Source organism: Pan troglodytes, chromosome 2 (assembly GCF_028858775.2).
Source record: "Pan troglodytes isolate AG18354 chromosome 2, NHGRI_mPanTro3-v2.0_pri, whole genome shotgun sequence".
Classification (NCBI taxonomy): domain Eukaryota; kingdom Metazoa; phylum Chordata; class Mammalia; order Primates; family Hominidae; genus Pan; species Pan troglodytes.
The window spans coordinates 58,113,821-58,135,448 of record NC_086015.1 but is presented as its reverse complement, the minus strand read 5'-3'; the positions used below and the strand labels follow the sequence as shown (position 1 = coordinate 58,135,448).

At 44.3% G+C, this 21,628-nt stretch overlaps 1 long non-coding RNA gene across 1 annotated transcript in view; it reads right to left on the bottom strand.

Moving 5' to 3' along the window:
- LOC107970472 (uncharacterized) overlaps nt 1-21,628 on the bottom strand; it is a 48,233-nt gene that overhangs the window by 7,805 nt on the left and 18,800 nt on the right. Inside the window, exon 3 of the long non-coding RNA XR_001713059.3 lies at nt 557-774. This is a non-coding gene — a long non-coding RNA (uncharacterized LOC107970472). The remainder of the gene's footprint in view (nt 1-556; nt 775-21,628) is intronic.

Genomic DNA, 21,628 nt, shown 5'->3' with positions numbered 1-21,628 from the left:
CGTCTCTACTAAAAATACAAAAAATTAGCTGGGCGTGGTGGTGGGCGCCTCTAGTCCCAGCTACTCGGGAAGCTGAGGCAGGAGAATGGCATGAACCCGGGAGGTGGAGCTTGCAGTGAGCGGAGATTGTGCCGCTGCACTCTAGCCTGGGCGACAGAGCAAGACTCCGTCCCAAAAAAAAAAAAAAAAGAATTAGCACCAGCAGGTTTGGGAGCATACAACTCAGCCCACCAAAGCAGAGAGGACAGGAGTATGAGTCCCTGGCAACCAAAGCATTCAGGCTGCCATGGGCTTCAGTCAGCAATGGTTACATGTCAACTCTCTCAAGTCCAGCAAGTTGGCTAAAATTAATGTTTATTATATAAGACAAAGCTCTATGTCATTGTATCTGTTTTCTGTTGTTACTCTAACAAATTACCACCAATTTAGCAGCTTAAAACAACATCCTTGTTTACTTCACAGTTGTGTGAGTCAGAAGTCCAGGTGGTCTCAGCTGGGTTCTCTGCATAAGATCTCACAAGGCCTAAAACAAGATGTTGGCCATCTCAGCTCTTACCTGAAAGCTCCAGGGAAGAATCTGCTTCCACGCTCATTCAGGTTGCTGACTGATTGCAGCTGCAGGTCTGAGGTCACTGTTTCCTTGCTGGCTGTCAGGTGGGGCTACTCGCAGCTCCTGAAGGATGCCCACACTCCTTGACATGTGGCTGCCTCCATCTTCGAGCCAGCAGTGGCATGCCAAATCCCTCCAAGGGCTTCAAATCTATGACTTCCCCTCTGCAATCAGAAAAGAAAACTCTCAGCTTTTAAAAGAACTCATATGATTAGGTCAAGCCCACCCAGATAAGCCTATCTTTTTTTTTTCTTTTTTTGAGACAGTCTCCCTCTGTCGCCAGACTGGAGTGCAGTGGCACGATCTCAGTTCACTGCAACCTCCACCTCCCAGGTTCAAGTGATTCTCCTGCCTCAGCCGCGCACTACCACGCCCAGCTAATGTTTGTATTTTTAGTAGAGACGGGGTTTCACCATGTTGGCCAGGATGGTCTCAATCTCTTGACCTTGTGATCCCCCCGCCTCGGCCTCCCAAAGTGCTGGGATTACAGGTGTGAGTCATCGCACCTGGCCTAAGCCTATCTTAAAGTCAACTATGCCATATAACAAAACATAATCATGGGAGTGATAGCTTATCAATCAATGAGTTCTGGGGAGTAGAGCTTGGAATCTTGGTTTTAGAATTCTGCCTACCACAGTCATTAAAATGGGGACAAAAGGAAAGGGTCTTCCAGGCTAAATGGAGGGCATAAGCAAAGACATAGGGAATGACAGGGCATTGGGTGAACAATTTGGGGAACAGTAACACCGTATCCCCCTTTAATCCCTGCTGGGACCCCTTCTGCTTCTAACATCCCAACTAAAAACAGATAAAAGAAAGTGAGAAGATGAGAAAATAGAAATTAAATCATGCTAAGATTTCTAAATAATATTTCCTTTGGTTGTATCCTAATCATTAGTTTATGAAATGATGACTTAAGGATCTAAAGAAGTGCCATCACATTCTTTCCCAAGAGAGCAAGAGATAACATTCATTGGTCTACTGACAATGATATAATGATGTCAAAATATAGCCACTTTCTAGCTGTTCAAGTGGAAAAAAATTTAAATGGGAATTCCCAATGCTAACAGATAAAACTGATATTGTCAAAAATTGCAGCGTAAACAAGTACAACTCATTAAGAATATAATTTTGTAATATGCTAAAAAGAATAAAAATATTCATAGCCTTTGACCTCACTTTGAGGACATTATACCAAGGAGATAACCCAAAAGAATTTTTTGAATTATGCAATAAAAATACACTTTGCAGCAACATTTATATACCGTGGTTTTTTTGTTTGTTTGTTTTTTGTTTTGTTTGTTTGTTTGTTTGTTTTTTGAGACAGAGTCTTGCTCTGTTGCCCAGGCTGGAGTGCAGTGGTGCGATCTGGGCTCACTGCAAGCTCCGCTTCCCGGGTTCATGCCATTCTCCTGCCTCAGCCTCCCAAGTAGCAGGGACTACAGGTGCCCACCACCACGCCTGGCTAATTTTTTGTATTTTTTTTTTAGTAGAGACGGGGTTTCACTGTGTTAGCCAGGATGGTCTCAATCTCCTGATCTTGTGATCTGCCTGCCTCGGCCTCCCAAAGTGCTGGAATTACAAGTGTGAGCCACTGCACCGGTCCTATATACTATGTTTTTAATCTAAATGTTCATAAATGAAAAATGGTTAAATTAGAGTCTCACCATTTAATGAAATAAGCATTTTAATTGTGAAGACTATAATGTAATACTGAAAAATGTGGATGATATTTTACATTTAAAAGTAAAATACAAAATCTTATCTATCCTACAATTACAACTGTGTAAAAAATTCTTCTGTCCATAAACAAGATTTGGGAGGAAACTTGAAAAATGAAAACAATTTGATTAAGATTGTGGATGAACTTTCCCTTTCACCTTGATTTATATTAATAGTGCCTTATGGTTGTTTGTGCAATAAGTAATAATGGTAGTAAGCTTTAGAAAAGTCATATATGAACTCCTAAAGACTCCGACTACTGTGAATGTCACTGCACTCTCACCAGTTTTAAAAGGACCAGGGACAGTTAATCAAACAAAATATAGATTACAAGTCAAGGCCGCTGTAAAATGAGCCCTCAATCTCTGAGCTCAGTTCTTGAAGCAGCCCTACAAAAGAGAATTACAAGTACATTTTCCTTCTATGCTGTTTTCATCTTATCTTAAGTAAATAAGCACATGTGGTATTGAAAATTGTATCCTCTGCCACCTGAAGCAATGAGGAATGTGAAAAGGTAAAGAGAATTGCAACAATTCACAATTCCTGCAAAGAGAAAAAAGTGGTTATTTGCAAGAGTGTGTCACAATGAAGAGAGTAAAACTCCTTAATCAAGCCTATTATCCAGAGTTATTAATTAAAAGGGGCTTTGTTTTTCGCTCATCATTTGGTAATTCTGATTAAAAATATCTCTAAAAAGAATTCACATTCTAAACCTGAACTGGGCAGATATCATATTCAACTGCTGGAAAGTGACTTAAAAAGCAAACAAACCAAAAATCACAGCATTTAGCCAAAAGAGGAGATGAACTAAGCTGTCCCTCCTATTGTGTAGATTTCATTATTTGCAAATACACAATAGCATCTACCTCTTCTAAGATGAAAATTGTTTTAATTCTGTTTCACTGAGAATTGGCTCATTTTTATAATGAAACTTGCATTGCAGTGCCCTGAATCTCAAGTCCAGAAATCCACTAGAGGACCTGTTACGGTGGAGAGAAGATCAGTCTCCATTAAGGTTGGCGATTGATCAGGTAGCGTTGACCTGCCTCACCTCTGTGGGCTTCTAATTCCCTCTGGTTCCATTTTCATCAAAGAAGCAAACATTGTGAGGAAGTAGTTCTATTACCATACTTAAAATTCCTATACTAGTCAGCAGTACTCAGAAAAAAATCATGTCTCCTCCAGCTCTAGGGGATCTACTGCAAATCCTTTAAATTGTCATATTATCCTCTCATTTGCTTCTATTTTAGCAAAGCAAATGATTAAAAATTAAACTTTCATTTAGAAGCGTAATTATTTTAAAGGGTGTCAGGGCTTCATGTTAAACAAATTTACCTCAGCAAATAGAATGAGGCTTTGGAATTTCGATTGGAGAGTTAATGAAATAACCATAATTTGGTTAGGTGAATCAACCTACATCATCTTATTTGAAGAGATTTCTCTCCTTATTTATTCAGTTGCCATGTATGTAGTTGTTACTTATTCTTTCAGTAAATATCTTAGCTGTGATTCTGACTGAATCAGAGAAACATTTTTGTTTTAAATCAGGAAGATAATTTTCTAGATACATGAAAACAAAAATTAATGTGATTTCCCTCAAAGAGAGTGGGAATTTATAAGTTTAAGAAGTAGTAATAGTACTAATCTGAATTTCTAAATCCTTAAAAATTCCCCATGGAACATAAAATTTTGTTCTGACTACTTGAGATAAATTAGTTTAGTGTTATGAGTTGGAAAAGGCCAATGCCTGGCCCAGTGCCTGAAAATCTTTAGGTTGAATGAATGAATGAATGAAAAATGAACTGTCAACCTAAATAACAGAGAGAGGCTCTCTAAAAGAAAATGATATTTATTCAAGAACAAGTATTTGGGAATAGAGGGGCTTTTAGAGAATCTCTCTGTTTGTTACTTAGATTGACAATATGCTAATCTAGTCAACTGTCTAAGCAGTTGGGTACCACGGAGCTCATGGAGTCCAGGAGCTGGTGCAGAGGGAGGCCACTGGACATAGGTGTGATAAATACGCAATGGAAGTGCCACCTCTTTGTCTCTTCTGCCTTAAGATTGTACCCCCACCACCAGCACAATAGGCCTACTAGATTTCATTGTGGGGAGGGAAAGATAAGGGAATGGTGGTGAGTAAGTCTACCCCTAAATGTATGGGTATGGACCAACAGTGTAGATGGAAGCCCATATATGTCATTTACAAGTGATAACCAAGCTACAGGAAGGTACGTGTTTTCACTGAGAGCTCTCCACTCACCCGCACAGCCCTCTTCCTACATGCCAAAGGAGTCCACTCTGTGCTCCAGCGCCAGCCCTTTGTCCTGTGAGCCCTGGCGGGAGCAAGGGTACGCTGGGGCAGGGCAGGTGGGAGCCAGGCTGACTCCTCAGTTGTTCCTAGACCGGCCCAACAAGGGAACAATCTAGTCAACCTCCCCAGGCAGCTGGCCTGGCAAGGCAGCTGGCAATAACTCTTATGCTGAAAGACCAGCCAACTGACGGCTGTCCCACCTTCCTCTCAGGGAGAGAACCATGCAACACCGCCAGCAGTCCTCGGCTGAGAAAGGCAGGTTAGAGAAGCTCAGCTCACCATGCAATCACCATGCAGCCACCATCAGAATGAGGTCCTCCCATCCGAACTGCATGGCTTGGAGTAAGGGAAGCAAAGTCCCGAGGGAAAAATCCAAGGGATGATCTCTGGGGAAGCGACAAGCACCCCACAACATTAGGTGTGCAACCGGGGCTACTCTTGACCTCCTGAGCCTCGGCCTCTTCACTCTGACCCCAGGGGCCGATGCCCTCACCTCTTAAGAGGTTTGGGGAGGACTCCATGAGACGCCTTCAAGTCAGCACTCCAAGGCCAGCACAGAGTGAGAGCTCCACAACCCTGAGCCTGGCGCGCTGTCGGTGCTTGGGAAGAATGGGTTCTGTCCCAGAAGGCAAGAATAGTTAGTTTGAGGCTGGCTGAGGTCCCCTGGCGGAAGCCACCGACGTGGGGGTAGCCGTGGGGACGCTCAAAGGAAGGCTCCATGCTGCCGCCCAGGGGCCCGGGTGCGTCAGGTCTCCTCGGACCTCGGGCGAGCTCAGGCGGGCGGCGGCCTGGCCCGTGCCCGCTCCCCCACGCATCTGAACATGCCGGGCTCTGCTGGCTGGCCAGGATGGCAGAGAGAGCCGGCTGGTGCCCTCGGGGAGGGGCGGGACTCTCCCCGCAGGGTCCCACATGGCTCGGGAAGAAAAGCCATCAACCAGGAAATGAAGAAAACAGCAGGTCAATTAGCGGCGGGCCTGTGATGCGAGGGGCCCCCGCGGCGGCGGGGACTGCGTGGGGCCACCCACCCTCAGCGTGAGGCCCGTAGGGTGTGCCGCTCGTCCTGCGATCCCAGGACCCCAGCCCCATGTCCCGGGGACTGGGAGCCGCCCGCGGACACACTGACTCTGGGCTGCTAAGACGCGCCTCTTCTCTGAGCTGCCTGCCAGGAGGTCACGGGCAAAGCGGCTGCGGATCTGGCTCTTTTTTATTTTTTAAGAACTCAGCGATCTGGAGCTGGTCAGCCTGGTGCACAACTCTTTTTCCCTTTCTTTTCAATGTTTTTCTCATTGTAGCCTCCTTTACCCCTGCCCCCACCGCTCTCTTAAGTGCTTTTAGTCGGAGGAAAAATTGACCCGCAGAAATCACTGCATTGTACCCAAGACAGTATTTGAACTTCCTAATAGCCCTTCGAATCCCCTCAGGGCTCTGCTTCTAATAAACCAAACCTTCAAAGTGGAATAAAACAGTTTTCTCACCCTGCCAACCTTCTTCATAATTAGCCTCAACTAGAGGGTCCCACTTGGACTGTCTGGCTGACAGCTGTGCCGCCCAGGCCTGGAAACTGGGCCCTCAAGGACTGGTAGCAGAGAGAACAAAGGCGGAAACCGGCTGCCCCCACTGAGCCTGGGCTGGGTGTTCTATAAAGCCATCCTGTGCCTATGGACTATTAAACCCATTTTACAGGAAGGGAAGTGAAGATCATGGGGACGGGTGATTCTCCCAAGGCCCTCTCCTTTGTAAGCTATAGAGTTAGGTCTGGAATCCTGGTCTATGGGTCTCTAAATGTTCTTATACCTCTTCCTGTGCCACATAAGATACTCACTGGGTTATCAGCTATTTTAATCACTGCTGGATTTAGTGAAATCAGCTACAGAGCGTCTATGATTTTCACTCAGGGGCTGTGTTAATCATTCACCCTTTATAGGCCACTTGTAGGCACTTACAGTTTCTGAAAGGCCACTATAAGAATCATACTTCATTTAGTTGGCTCTCTGTGGTAGACTCTATGGCACTGGTAAATTTTCCTCCGACTAATACATCTGGGTGCTCTCTGGCATTCAAGGGGGTGCAACTTTCCATAGAAATGCATCTGTCCACCCTGACATCACACTGCTTTTAGCATCATAAAAACGTGTTTCCTTGCCTGTATTTTCTAGTGCAGATATTCTCCTTTTCAGTGTCCTTGGGTTTAAAGCCTTCATAGAGCATAGTAATCTAAAGTCACAATGAAAATGTATATTTCCTTTTCAAATGTGAGAAATGAGAAAAGCCCTAATCATAGATTAATACTATAGAGTTTAAACTGGAGCGCTCTGTCCGAGTGAATTTACAGCAACATCTTTACCAATGCTCCAGTCTTCCCCCTGAAGAAAATGTTTTATTTTCCCAAGACCTGCTTATTATGTCAGAAAAAAATTCGCTTATTTCTTCAGCCACATTTCTCCTTTGTTTTGCCTTGATGGTGTGTGTAAAAACGAAATGTACTAATAAACAAATACCAAGAAATACCATAGAAGCAAGAAAAAAAAAAAAGACTGACAATCCAAAGCTAAAGATTAAATTAAATTAAGACCCATAACTTCTAGGCTGTAAGGAATGGGCTTTCACCTCCCCAATGTTTGACAAGCATTTCTCACGTGCCAGGCCCTGTGCTAGGCACTGGTGAACAAACCACTGTCTGTGACTTCACAAATCACAGAGTAGTGGGGAAGACATGCCTGAAGCCAATAGTTACAAGGTATTAATTAAGCCTTACAGAGAACTGTGAGGACATGTAACAGGAGGCTCTAAGCTAGCCTGGGGTGAGGGAAGTTTCCGGAAGGAAGACAGAGTCTTTGCTGAGTTGAAAAGGAGATTGCCAGTTAAGACAGGTGTTTTAGTCTGTTTTATGTTGCTTATAACAGAATGCCTGAAACTGAGTAATTTATAAAGAAAACGAATTTGTTTCTCACAGTTATAAAGCCTGAGAAGTCCTAGGTACAGGGGCTGCATCTGGTGAGGGTCTTCTTGCTGGTGGACACTGCAGCGTCTCGAGGCAGTGCAGGGCATCACATGGTGAGGGGGCTAACTGTGCTAGCTGAAGTATCTTTTCCTTCTCTTATAAAGCCACTAGTCCTACTCCCAGGATAACTCATTAATCCACTAACCCATTAATCCATTCATTATGAGTGGATTAATTCATTTATGAGGGCACAGCCCTTATAAACCAATCACCTCTTAAAGTTCCCACCCCGAAATACTGCCATCTTGAGGATTAAATTTTAACATGAGTTTTGGAGGGGACAAACATTCAAACCAAACTGCTGGGCACAGTGGCTCGCACCTATAATCCCAGCACTTTGGGAGGCTGAGGTGGGAGGATCACTGGAGCCCAGGAGCTCGAGACCAGCCTGAGCAACGTGGCAAAACACCATCTCTACAAAAAATACAAAATTAGCTGGGTGTGGTGGTGCACACCTGTGGCCCCAGCTACTCAGGGGGCTAAGGTGGGAGGATCACCTGAATGCTAGGAGGTCAAAGCTACAGTGAGCCATGATCATGCCACTGCACTCCAGCCTGGGTGACAGAGCAAGACCCTATCTCAACCATAGCAGAGGGGCAAAGAGCTCTCAAGCAATGAAGAGTATGTGGGAGTATGTGGGCAGCAGGAGAGCCTGGCAGGCTGGAAGAACTGAAAAGATTCCAGAATGACTGATGAAAAAATATAGAGAACAGAGTGGTGCAAGGTGAGTTTGGAGAGGTCCCAGCCTATCAGTGGACATGACCTTTGCCTCAGAAACCTAGTCCAGTTGTGTAGACCACAGAGGCTAAGCTCCATGAGAACAAGGACCAAGCCTGCTTTTACTTGTTGTACTTGGCATACTTGCTAGCCCAGGACTAGTACATGGTAGGTTCTCATTAAACAGTGGCTATTTCTGCATTATTGTCACAAGTCTTTATTCATTTCTCCCACTTTCTCTCTATTTCTTTCCCTACCCTCTAACTAAATGTTGCACCTGTTTCTCTCACTGTCCTTTCCCTTGTTTAAAAGTCATGGATTAATCAGGTTTTTCTCTTCCTTCCATGTTCTTCCCTGTTCTTTCTTCCCATTTTGCCATACACTGTATTTAACAATTCCTTGCAATGCCACAGAGAAGGGAGAAATCATCAAGCCAGATCACTAAGGGGGAAAAAAAACAAGGACACTCTTGCATCTTAAATCTTAATCCATTCACTCTAGGGTGGATCAAATCTGCACAGGGCTTTTGGGTATTTACACAACCAACTAACAAAGTGAGGAGGACTTTCTGCTTTAAATGGCAGGTAATTTATACCCAAAGAGTGTATTTTAATTCATCATTAAGCTCCTTTTCATTGATTATGATGCCAAAACTTGAGGTGGCACATGGCAAATATGTGCCCTGAGTGCCAAATTGGTCCCTCTGGGACTGGAAAAGCATTTTAGAAACCATGCCTGAGGCTGATGTACATATAATTTTGAGCCGTCAGAGCTTATCTCTCTACTGTGGCAGAATCACCAATAGTCTCGGCTTCTGAAAAAAAAAAATTGGCATTCTTAACTCTCCAGACACTCATGCATATGTTGTATTTTGTTTTGTTTTGTTTCCAAGTAGTTTGGATACTGAGAGACCTTCCTAGAAACCTAATTAATAAGCAAATCATCCTGAGGGTTTATTTCAATTTGTTTATCTGCATTCCTCAGCCTTCTGGGACAGTCACCCTCTGCTTCAATACCCAACTAAAATGACTCACCTCATTGTCCCACAGTTGTTCCCAAGAGGTAAAGATGCAAGCTCCCGTTCCCTCTTGCTTTGAGTTTGTGCTCAGAGCTCGTCTCCAGCCCTTTCTCCTTAAGCATGAGCAAAGCCTCCCCCGTTTCCTTTCCCAAGCACCACCAATCCAAGGTTGTGTGTATAAAAGACCTTTACAAAATCTTGAGTAAACAGAAGGTAATTACAGCTCAGGGCTGTGGGGGGGAAACTTCAAGCTTAAAGCTTGACACGAATAGTTACTGAAAATTCATCACCTATCCTCTGACCAAGAGTGACTGTTGTAGTCTCCTTGGGCCCTTGGGTCACCAGCCCTATTTCTCTCCATTTCTAAGAGATTTTCTCCCTCTCTCTTGTTGTCCAGATCAGTTCTGCTATTCTCCTATAATTTACTAAGCAATGATAGACACTTTATATTCTCAAATATAAAGAAATAATTATTTCTTCCCTGTTGCACTTTTACTGGAGATGCTTCAAGAAGAAGAGCCTGTTGGCTGGGCACAGTGGCTCATGCCTATAATCCCAGAACTTTGGGAGGCCGAGGTGGGCAGATCACTTGAGGTCAGGAGTTTGAGACCAGCCTGGTCAAGACCAGCCTGGCCAACATGGTGAAACCCCATCTCTACTAAAAATACAAAGAAATTAGCCAGGCATGGTGGTGGGCGTCTGTAATCCCAGCTACTTGGGAGGCTGAGGCAGGAGAATCACTTAAACCAGGGAGACTAGTTTGCAGTGAGCCAAGATTGTGCCTCTGCATTCCAGTCTGGGCAACAGAGCAAGGCTCTGTCTCAAAAAAAAAAAAAAGAAAGAAAGAAAAAGATGAGCCTGTCTCTAAAAGTCAAAACTACTATGTGTTCAGAAATTCATCTCCTCAGAGTCTTCCTGCCTCTCACCCAGACTGAAGTGCAATGGTGCGATCATAGCTCACTGCAATCTTGACCTCCTGGGCTCAAGTGATCCCCCCACCCTAGCCTCCCAAGTAGCTGGGACTACAGGTATGCACCACCCAAGTAATTTTTTTTGGTAGAGATGGGATCTCACTATGTTGCCCAGGCTGGTCTTGAACTCCTGGGCTCAAGCTATCCTCCTGCCTTGACCTCACAAAGTGCTGGGATGACAGGCATGAGCCACCACACCTGGCTGATACTTCTAACATAAAGAAATAGCCCTAAAACTACCATTTTATGAGCACTGTCTAGGTACCAGCTACGTAACAAGCCTTATTTCATTTAATCTTTATAACACCTGTATATGATTAGCATTATTCTCTTCATTTTACAGATTATCATCATCACAGAGCTAAAATTTATTGAGTGCTCACTATGCATCAAGCTCTATGTGAAGCACTTTTTATGGTCACCCTGCTGAATCCTCACAATTCTATGTAAAGTTACTGTTGCCATGCTGTTTCACAGAGGAAGAAACTGAGGCCGAGAGGAGAAATGATGGGTTAGTGTCATTCAGGCAATAATGGAGCCCAGGTCGCATGATTCCCAGGCCTGTGATTTTTCACACACCATAGAACTTCAACATGACTGAGCTCCTGGAATTTTAGGAACATCCCCTTAGAAGAAAGATCATGAGCAATGGTCTTTACGAACTATCTCTGAGCTAACCCAGGGCCTGTCTCAGAGAAGGACCTCGGTAATTAGGTGTTGAATGAACGAGGGATACTGGTTCTGGATTCTTCTGTAGAGACTTTCAGGAGCACCACTCCGGGTTGAGGTAGCTTGTTCCTCTCACTGGGTCTTCTCTTTGTTGTCATTCTGCATCCCCTGTGATGGTTCAGTTGAGGAAGTGCCCATCAATTAAGGAAAAGCATCCTTGCTGAGAGTGCAGCATTAAACTTTAATGGGGAGAAAGAGGGAAGAATAGTAATTGTGGCAAGAATAAAACTAGGCTTTTTTTCTAACAAAACCCCTGCCAGTATCATCCATGATTGCCTAGGACTGTGGCTTGATGAAATGACCCTACTATCATTGAGAGACTTAGAAGCTCCCATTCCTTTCTTAAGTCAGCTGACAGGACCAGCAGTTTGATTCTCTCTCTGTTTCTCCGCTATGTCAAGAACCTGGTGTCCTAAGCACTCAGAGGAACACTGGCCTGGGACTAAAGGGAAAAGGAGGTAATTCTCCTGAAACATGAGACTGGCAAAGTGATGTTCCTAGCCCCTCCAAACTTAGAGGCTAGGTTCATAGAGGGGGTACCTGCTATTCTGCTCTGATCCGTGTCCAGGAGAAAGGTTTCTTTGTCAGGGAGTCTCTCTGGAAAGGGAACAGGAGAAATCAACATGACCCCTCGCCTGACACTCCTATGCAAGTCTATATGTCCCCATCCTTCAGATAGCAAAAAAAAAAAAAGACAAAGAAAAAGAAAAGAAAAATGATAACACCCAGTATTGGGGAGAGTAAATAGCAAAAGTCAGTCTGGCCACGTGTGCCACAGAGCTTTAGAAACGTGCATCTCATTTGACCCAGCAATTGCACTTCTAGGAATTTATCTGAAGGAAATGATTTCGAATGTGGACTATTTTAGCTATAAGGAGGTTCATTCACAGCAGTGGTTTTATAATAGCATAAAACTGGAATAACCCTAAATGCCCAACAACAGAAAATTGGTTCCATTAATTTTAGTTCATCACTACAATAACATATTCAGCACTCATTGAAACAATAATATACATCTCTATTTGTTGACATGGAAAGACATGACATAATGTTAAAGTGGATTAACTTAAACATCAGAATTTTTCCATTTTTGTGTATGCGTGTGTGTGTGTGTGTGTGTGTGCATGCTCCTTAGAAGTGGTTATTTCTTGGTTATATGATTAAGAGAGCTTGTTTCTTCTTTATACTTGAATGCATTCCATGAAAATTGTGTAAGCGTAGAAAACTTATAATCAGAAAAAAATTAACGATCATATTTCTGTTTCTTCAAAAAGGACTATTTATCAAGAAAATCAAAGACAAAGACAGATCCTAGGAGGTTCTCATTTAACCAAATGGATAGAAATCAGATCACTGTTGAACATCTAGTTGGAACTGACTTTGCCGCTCTACTCAAATGGTGAAGGCTTCCTTCTTCCAACAGACTGTGTGGCAGCATGAATTATGGGCAGGGATCTGTGACTGCTCAACTTTTCTCTGGAGGCCCCGCTCAGGGGTTCAGCTGTCCTGTTCCTCAGTGTCACATCTTCCACAAAGCCATTCACCCTTTAAGGATTCACTGAGCACTCATCCTGTGTCAGGTGCTGAGCTGAGCACCTGGGATTTGGAGGACAGGAAGACACAGTCCCACAATCAGAAGAGAAGCCTTTCCCTAGCCTTCTCTCAGAGCACTCCCCCAGAATCCATTAGCCTATGATCTGCATCTCCTGGGCACCTTTCCTTTCCACCTTCTTTTACCTTTGTCTTCTACTTCCAGTCCTCTTACCACCAGGCCATCTGTCCCTTGAGGGCTGCCTCAGAATCTCCCACAGCATGTAACAGAATGAGTGGCACACAGCAGAAGCTCAATAAATATTTATGGAATGACTGGCTAAATGTAATTACTACCAGAGAAGCATATTTCCTTTATTTAGATTGACGTGAGTGTGATGTCTGATATCTTGCATCAGTTAGAACTCTTTTCAGATGTAAGTGACATAAAATGCAACCTTAACCATCTTAAGCAAAAAGGAGGATTTACTGTCTTCCATAACTGTGAAGTTTATAAGCAAGCTTCAATGGATCCAGGGGCTTAAACAATGCAGAACTTGGTCTCTCTCTATCTCTCAGCTTGACTTCTCTGTGCTGGCTCCATTCTCAGGCTCTTTCCTTGTGTAACCAAGATGGCTCATGACAGCTTGGGGCTTTCACAGACCCAAGTCTAGCAAGGGGAAGTGAGGGAGAGAAGGAGGAGTGGAGTGCATCTCTTTTGAAATCCAAGCGACGATCCCCAGATTGGCAAATTGGACCTGACTTCTTGGCGTGGGTTTTGTGAGCATCCTGAACCAATCACAGAGCCGGGAGCTACTGTGTCCTGACTGGCCAGGGTTGAGTTATGCGCCGAAGTCTGCAGCAGTTGGTGCACTCATGGTGAGGGAGGAGAGAAGGCTGGCTGCCCCAGACACAATCAGTGTGCTGTTACCAGAGAGAGAGTGGGGATCCGGGGATATTGAGCTTCCCTGAACAGTCATTTCCCTGACAGAAAGCACATCTTGCCTAAGTTTCTTGGGCTAAAACTCAACCAATTCCCTTTAAACATAAACATCTTCGTTTCTCCCCCTACCTAAGCCGCGGAACTGCACCCAAGCCCGCGTGGGGAAGATAGAACTGTCTCAGACTAAACCTCCTCAACTTTAGCCAAGTGTGGCCCGTGGATGTGTGTTTGCATCTCCCAGGGAAGTCATTCTCCACCAACCCCAGCTGCACACGGAGATCACTTGGAAGGAAGAGGGCATTTTAAAAGTAGATGCCTGGGTGTGCCTCCCCCATTCTTATTCAAATGTCAGTCTAGGTAGGACACCCCAGGTCACACAATCACCTCTGCTGTGAATTGTGGAGCAGCAAGGGGGACATAGCCTTGTTTTGCATTCAGAAAGAGCTGAGAGCAGAACCCTGATCTACCAACTATTAACCCTACAACAGTGGGCAAGTTAGCTGTCTCGCTGAGACTAACTTTCCTGTCTGTTAAATGGAAGTGATACCCTCTAGGTTGCAGGGATGCTATGATGATTAGAAATAAAGCGGGCAAAATTCTGGTCCCAGTAGGTGCTTAAAGATTCATAGATGCAGGTTCCAAAAAAGACTGCCAAGGGGCTATCACTTCTCCCTGCAGAAGCAAAGCTTGCTTTGTTCTTGGCTAACTCGTTTTTCAAATGCCAGCCACTCATTCCACGCTTCACCAAGGAAGAACAGTTTGTCAGGATACTTAAATTAAGAAATTCCTCTTAATATTTTCATAATGTGAAAGAATATTTTTTAAAATGTTAGTGTGTGCTATGCTCAGATAGCATGAAGTACAAAGGAGACATGCATATGCAAATTAACCTTATTAAAAAGGTTCTCTGAAGACACTTCCTGAATAATGAACATGAATAATGGCGAGAATGGTGGTTATCCAAGCACCATAACCTGTCTCAGAAACTTCAAACATTTGTTTTCTATATTGTTGACATTATATGAAAGAAAAGGTCACAGGTGAAATGTAAAGAGATTTTACTATTTGAAACCGTATTGCAAGAACACCCTCCCCCTACGGTAGGAATATCTAGAAGGGGTTAAATGTCACTAACAGTCTCAAAATTATTGCAGTAGATTTGCAGAAAAAAGAGATATAAAGGGTCTTTTTCATTAAAAATGTTCTTTGATTTTCAGTTGTAGCTTTGGCGGCATTATTGGCAAGGGAGCGATTGTAGAGAACATGGCTCAGATGGTGGCGGGGGCCAAGTTGAGAAGGCACTTGGGGCAGTTTACACATAAAAGGAGTTTCCCCTCAAAGAGAAAGTGCAGACCAGCCAGCTGAGCTCACAAGAAGTCATTTCATTAATTTCCAGAAAGAAAGGAGATTGAGAAGAATACACTGGAGCACTCTCCCGTGCAAGGAAACCAGCTTCAAAACCATCCACATCAGGACTGCAGACTCCAGTCTGCTCATTCATCCCACACACATTGAGGGATGCTTGTGTGGGTCACAGTTAGGCTGGGCTCAGGGATTACCAGCAGGGGATGAGCCAGAGCCCTGTGCGATCTCAAAGTCTGGAGGGGTCTATGAGGCCACAGGATAAGCTTCACAGACCCTCAACTACAGAAAGAGTAAAGGACTCAGGAAACCCATCCTGGCGTTTGCACTGAGTTCACTCCTTCTGCAGGCAGCGCCAGCCAACTCAGTCCAGCAGGAGTATTGTTAATGCAGGCCCATTCCAAGGAAACCCTGGGAGTCTTCTGTTGCTATTGCTGCTGTTGTTTAAAAGGCACAGTCTCCCTGTGTTGCCCAGGCTGGCCTTAAGCGATCCTCCTGTGATGGCCTGTTTTGACTTGAAGTCTCTCCTATGGCATGGGGGTCTAAGGGCTTCCACTTAGCCTTCCTTCCCTCTCCTTCACTGGCATTGTGTTCTGACGTGTCTCCTGGTCTACCCCACTTTACTGCCCATGTTTTCTCACTGGTGTTTCCCCTGATAAAATCCCATCTCAACATCTGTTTCTTGGAAAACCTGGACCAGCACAGGGCCCCACAATCCAGAAACATGATAGAGAAAGTAGAGAAGAAAACACAAGTGTAAGGAAAGCTTTCAGTGTTCCAAGCACTGTTGAGTGCCCTGCGGGAACCCCCAGAGTTAACGTTCCCCATGCCCTCTAAAGTGGGTTCTGCTGCCATTTCTGTTTGATTCAGGAGAAACAACAAGGTACAGGGAGGGCAAGTTACTGCCCAGTTGGTAAGCAGTGGCACCAAGGTTTGCCTGTATGGTTAGCTAGTATACCTGGCAAAGCGTTCAGGAGCACTGCACAGCCACTGCCTCCTGCAGCTCTGCCATCTCCAATGTGTCCCTGAGGAAACAGGGCACAAGTCCTCACTGACACATAACAAAGAATAACAAGGACACTATTCTTGAGATGCCAGCAGGAGGGGGAGGTTCCTAGTGGCCTAGGCAGGGTGGACAAAGGTAGTGCTTATGCCTGGGGCCAACCCTGAAGCTAAAAGCCAAACCAAAGTCCCCTGATCAAAGAACAACAGACGGAAAGCCCAGGAGGCTCTGGGAATTGATGAGACACAACAGGCACCATGCACCGTTAATCCTGACTTTCTGGGCTTGCCTGTGCAGTGGATGCTGCCGTGTTTTCACCTGTTTATCCTTCTACTGCTAGTAATACCTCAGTTTCCCTCTGGCAACTCTCCCGTCTCCCACTGCAGCCCACATGATTTTGGGTGGAGTTCAGTCAACCACTGATCAGGCAAGCCTGGCATCAAATTCTCCTTGGAGGGATGATTGGTGCAGGAACAAGCTTGGGACCCGATCAAGGCAAAGAGATGTGGTGGGACTGGCCAGGCATGGTGGCTCACATCTGTAATCCCGGCACTTTGGGTGGCCAAAGCAGGCAGATCACTTGAGGTCAGGAGTTTGAGACCAGCCTGGCCAACATGGTGAAACCCCATCTCTACTAATAATACAAAAACTAGCCAGGCGTGGCAGCACACACCTGTAATCGCAGCTACTCAGCAGGCTGATACAGGAGAATCGCTTGAACCCTGGAGGCAAAGGCTGCAGTAAGCCGAGATAGTGCCACTGCAATCCAGCCAGGGTGACAGAGCGAGACTCTGTCTCAAAAAAAAAAAAAAAAAAGAGAGAGAGGGAAGTGGGCCCTTCTTTCCCATTGGGCTTGAACCTACCAGGGTGTAGCCCTGGAGCCATGGGCCATCAGTCATCTTCCCTGAGAAGGAAACAAACCCACGTAACAGAACTGAGAACTGGTGACATTGATTGAACCCCTGCATTCAACTGAGCCTGAAATCAGCATGTGTCTGGATTTTTCAGTTACCTATGCGTTAGAAACAAATTTTCGGTGTTGCAAAGTTAACCCAGCACTCAGGCAAAAGTTCTTTCAGCAAAGCAATTTACTTTTATAGAAGGGCGCTTTCTGTATGCAAGGCAGAGGCAAGAGGGAGCACATAAAACAAAGGAGAGCAGGAGTTTTTTGTCCCTAATGCAGACCCTGTTCCTGTGTCCTCCCCCTGTGGGCTGGGGTAGGACCACACAATCTAGGCTAATTCTGATTGGTTACTATTGACATCGTCAAAGGAGGCGAGGGTGGGTGTTTGACAGGAAGGACAGGTATGGTACATCTTGGGGTGTTTGGGCACAGCAGAGAGAGGGGGGGCTGATAGATGAATGGGTATGATTACCTTTTAGCATAGAACAAAGAACCAGGAACCAAAACCCTTTGAAGAAGAACTGTTTGGTCTTAATAACAATTTCCCCCTCTTGAATTTATACATTTTCTTTTTCAAACTTATCTAACATGATTCGGCTTTGTTGTTCTTCTAGGAGAAATAATTTATTAGTATAAGATTGGAAAGAACTGGGGAAGGTTTTGGTAACAGCTGTTTTTATAAGTTTTTGGACTAGTCCACAAATGTAGAGCATGATGCAGCATCTAACAAGAATAAGCACAGCTATTGTGATTGCAAGAGAAGTAACAATAGAGGCCATGAGTCCTTTCTAATTACCAAACCATTTCTCTAACCATCCTGTGAATGGGTTGCTTATCCCAGAATTTGTGGCTAATTCATTTGATAAGGAGGTAAGACCTTGTAAAGCTTTTGTAATTGTTTTATCAGGGGCTGTATTGTTGGGAATGAAGGTGCAGCATTGGGTTCCTGTCATAACACAAACTTCACCTTTTTCTGCTAATATCATATCTAGGGCCATTCTGTTTTCCCAAGCCATTTGGCTAGTAGGCCCTAATTGTTCGGCTATTTCTTTAATAGCATCCCTAGTGTAATTAATAAATCACTGCTGGTTATAATAGACGCAATTTATCTAATCTACATTTTTATTAATAGTTACCCATGGAAATAATGATTCGAATCTTGCAGCTATTTGGTCTCGGGCTTTGAATCTATCAGGTACCCCCCGTGGCACTCCAGTTGCATCTATATTGACATGAGAGTTGAAGGATCCATGAGGGGCCTCTCTTGTTTTATGGCGTTGTGGTTTCCCTTTTTTTGGTTGATGAAATGCCGTGGTGAAAGGGATGGCCAATTGAGTTAGAGCACAAGTGCCACTCCAGTTACTTGGCAGAGTGTCCAGTAGGGGTCCACCACAATACCACTAAACATCATCTGGGGGATGAACAAGGGCAGACTGATTGGTAAGCTCTTGGAAAGACTTAAGCTCACTGCATCCCTTTAGGTCTCCAAGAAATGCCAAATTTTCTCCCTGTCATGAGAGACACGAAGTAAAATTCACGTCTGGAGATGGAGGCTAGATGGCCCTTGGGCTGACCCGCAGGGTGTTGAACTTCAGGGAATAGCAGAGAGAGAATTCGACAGAATTCATTACCCCAAGCTGTGGGGTCTTGGAAAAGAGCCACCATACAGCTCAAGTCTGGTTGGTCAGAAGACCATCCAAGTGAAAAGGGGATGACCTGGGCCTCTGGCCTACTGTGCGCACAAGCCTAACAGTCACTTTTGTTTAGAGTCCATCTAGGCATTTGCAACTTGGTATCCTGTTTAAATTGCCAGTGTTTGTTTGAAATTTTTAACCTCTGCAATAGCTACTTTGGTTTTGTCATTAGGTGGAGAAGAGACAGTGGTCTGGTCAGCGGGTTTAGAAGAGGATAGAGGTGGAGATGTGAGGGATGAGGATGTAATGAAGTGCAACTCAAAAAATCCTACGAGGTCTTCTTCTGTTATATTTGCTCTCATATCATAGAAATGGTTTAGGGTAGGGGAGGAATCTTGAAGAGTCGGGATGGTGATGGAAATTTGCACCGGGTCATATTGGTTATATTGACAATTGAGAGGGGCACTTTTTTTAGTAAAATGGATATAGGGCTTTAGAACTGTTAGTGGGAAATCTTCTGAGGGGACCCAGTCTTGACGTTGAATGGTCCAAACGACATATTTTTAAGTATGACAAAACGGGTACCTAAACAATTTACAAGCATTTGCTGTGGAGGGGCAGAAATATTTTTCTGCTGCTGTAAACTGTCTCTGGCTTTGGAGATCTTCACAAGGCATAACTAAACAAGCATCAAAGGTAATGGTCTGGGGTGAGTCTGATCTAGTTACGTTAATAACGAAGTGGCTAGTAACAGAACAAGGAAAGAAGAACGAGTAATAGAATAGATGACAGAGAGTTAAACTTCCCTTGGCTTTAGTTTGGTAGGATTTTCCCCTGGGACTATGGCCCATGACGCTGGAGGGCGCAGCACTTTTTTGACTCGGGTGTGATGGGTCCATCCTTTTTTAGTGGTTTGGACTGCAGTTTCAGTTGTTAGGAGCACCAGATGTGGTCCCTGCCAGGACGGTTCAACTTTCTCTTTTTTTTAGCTCTTAATGAGGACGTAGTCTCCAGGCCGGTGCTGATAGACTGGAAACTCAAGAGGCGGAGTCTGCGCTAAGAGACTTTTAGTCCTAAGGGAAGATAAGGTAGAAAACAGACCAAGTATATATAGTTCCTAAGGAATTGATCTTTGGTCTCAAAAGTGGGAATGTCACTAGTGGAACTTAAGTATGGTAACCCGTAGAGCATTTCTTAAGGAGATAGGCCAACGTCTTTTCGAGGGGCAGTTCGGATTCTGAGTAGAGCAATGGGGAGACACTTAGTCCAAGGTGATTGAGTTTTAAAGATTAACTTAGTTAGATGATTTTTTAAAGTCTGATTCATCCTTTCTATTCTTTCTGATGAGGATGGATGCCAGGGGGTATGACACTCCCATTTGATTCCTAAAGCTTGAGTAAGTCCTTTAATGATATTTATAGTAAAATGAGTCCCATTATCTGAGTCAATGTTTTCTACTAGCCCGAACCGAGGTATTATGTTCTCTAGTAATACTTTAACCACATTATTAGCTGTTGCACTGGGGAGAGGAATGGCTTCAACTCAATGAGTGAGGTGGTCTACTACTACTACTAGGTATTCAAGGTAACCTAGTGGGGGTATTTTAGTATAGTCAACTCGAATGCTTTGAAATGGCCTTAATCTTGGGTTTCTCCCCCCAGATTCTTAGGGCCTGTTTATTAGTTTTCTTACATATTAGGCAACTGTCCACAGCTTGTTTTGCTAAAGTATAAGTTCTTATACATCCATAGACTCTGAGAACTGCATCACATATAGCTTAACGTCCCCAGTGAGTCCCTTGATGTAGTTGGGACAGGATTTCTCTCATAAGTGGTTTGGAAAGCATTTCCCTTTGGTCTGGTAACACCCACTTCCCTTCTGAGTTTTCCTTAGCCCCTAAGTTTCTCTAACTTTTCTTTTTCAGCAGGAGAGAAGATAGGGATTGTAACTGGGAGAGACAGACAGGGAGTCAGGTGGAAAATAGATGCTTTTTGAGAGATGGCAGCTTGCTTTGCGATTTTATCAGCAAGGTTATTTCCTCGGCTTTCAAAGGTAGAACAGTTTCTTTTTTTCTTCCCCCACTCAGGGCATTTTCTTTTGAAGTGGCCTGCTCTTTCACATTTGAAGCACCTATCCTGTGCTTTCTCTCCCTCAGTTCTAGGATTATTTGACCTTGCTCCCCTGTACTCTTTAGAGGGCCTGGAACCTGAGGGTCTGGGTCCCCAAGTTGGAGGCTTGGGCCCTCTAAGCAGGGGTTTGGACCCTTTATAATTCCTGGCCCCCTGAAGCCTCTGTTTAGAAGCCTATGGGCTGGAAGTCATCTGGTGGAAGGTGGATAGCATAAGTTTCGTTTTTTGTTTTTGCTTTTTTTCATCTCTCCTCACATAGAATTTTTGGGCTTCTCCTAGGAGTTTCTCTATGGACAGGTTTTTCCAGTTTTCTAGTTTTTGCAACTGCTTTGTTATGTCTCACCAGCTGTTTGTGACAAAATGTAGCTTTAACATTTCTTGCCCGAGAGAGTCTTCTGGATCTAAATCTGCATATTTTTTTCTTTGTTCCCTTGGTCTTTTTAGAAATTTCATGGGGCCTTCATCTTTTTCCTGTTGTACGTCAAATGCTCAGGAAAGATTCTGAGTGTGGGGCACTGACTCCCGAATTCCTTTAATTATCATTTCCCTAAGATCTTTGTCTTTGGGGTTTAGATTCCTAGTTAGGAAAGCAGTAGGGTTAAGGGCATTGTCAGTGGTGCATCTTTTTTTGTTTGTTTGTTTGTTTGTTTTTGAGACGGAGTCTCGCTTTGTCACCCAGGCTGGAGTGCAGTGGCGCGATCTCGGCTCACTGCAACCTCCGCCTCCCAGGTTCACGCCATTCTCCTGCCTCAGTCTCCCAAGTAGCTGGGACTACAGGTGCCCGCCACGACACCTGACTAATTTTTTTTTTTTTTTTTTTTTTTTTTTTTTTTTTTTTTTTAAGTAGAGACGGGGTTTCACCGTGTTAGCCAGGATGGTCTCGATCTCCCGACCTCGTGGTCTGCCTGCCTCGGGCTCCCAAAGTGCTAGGATTACAGGCGTGAGCCACTGCGCCCAGCAACATCTTTTTTTTTAATAGAATGGTTTCATATGATGTTTTTCCGGTGGACTGCATTGTTATTATCCCATTGAGGATCTTGG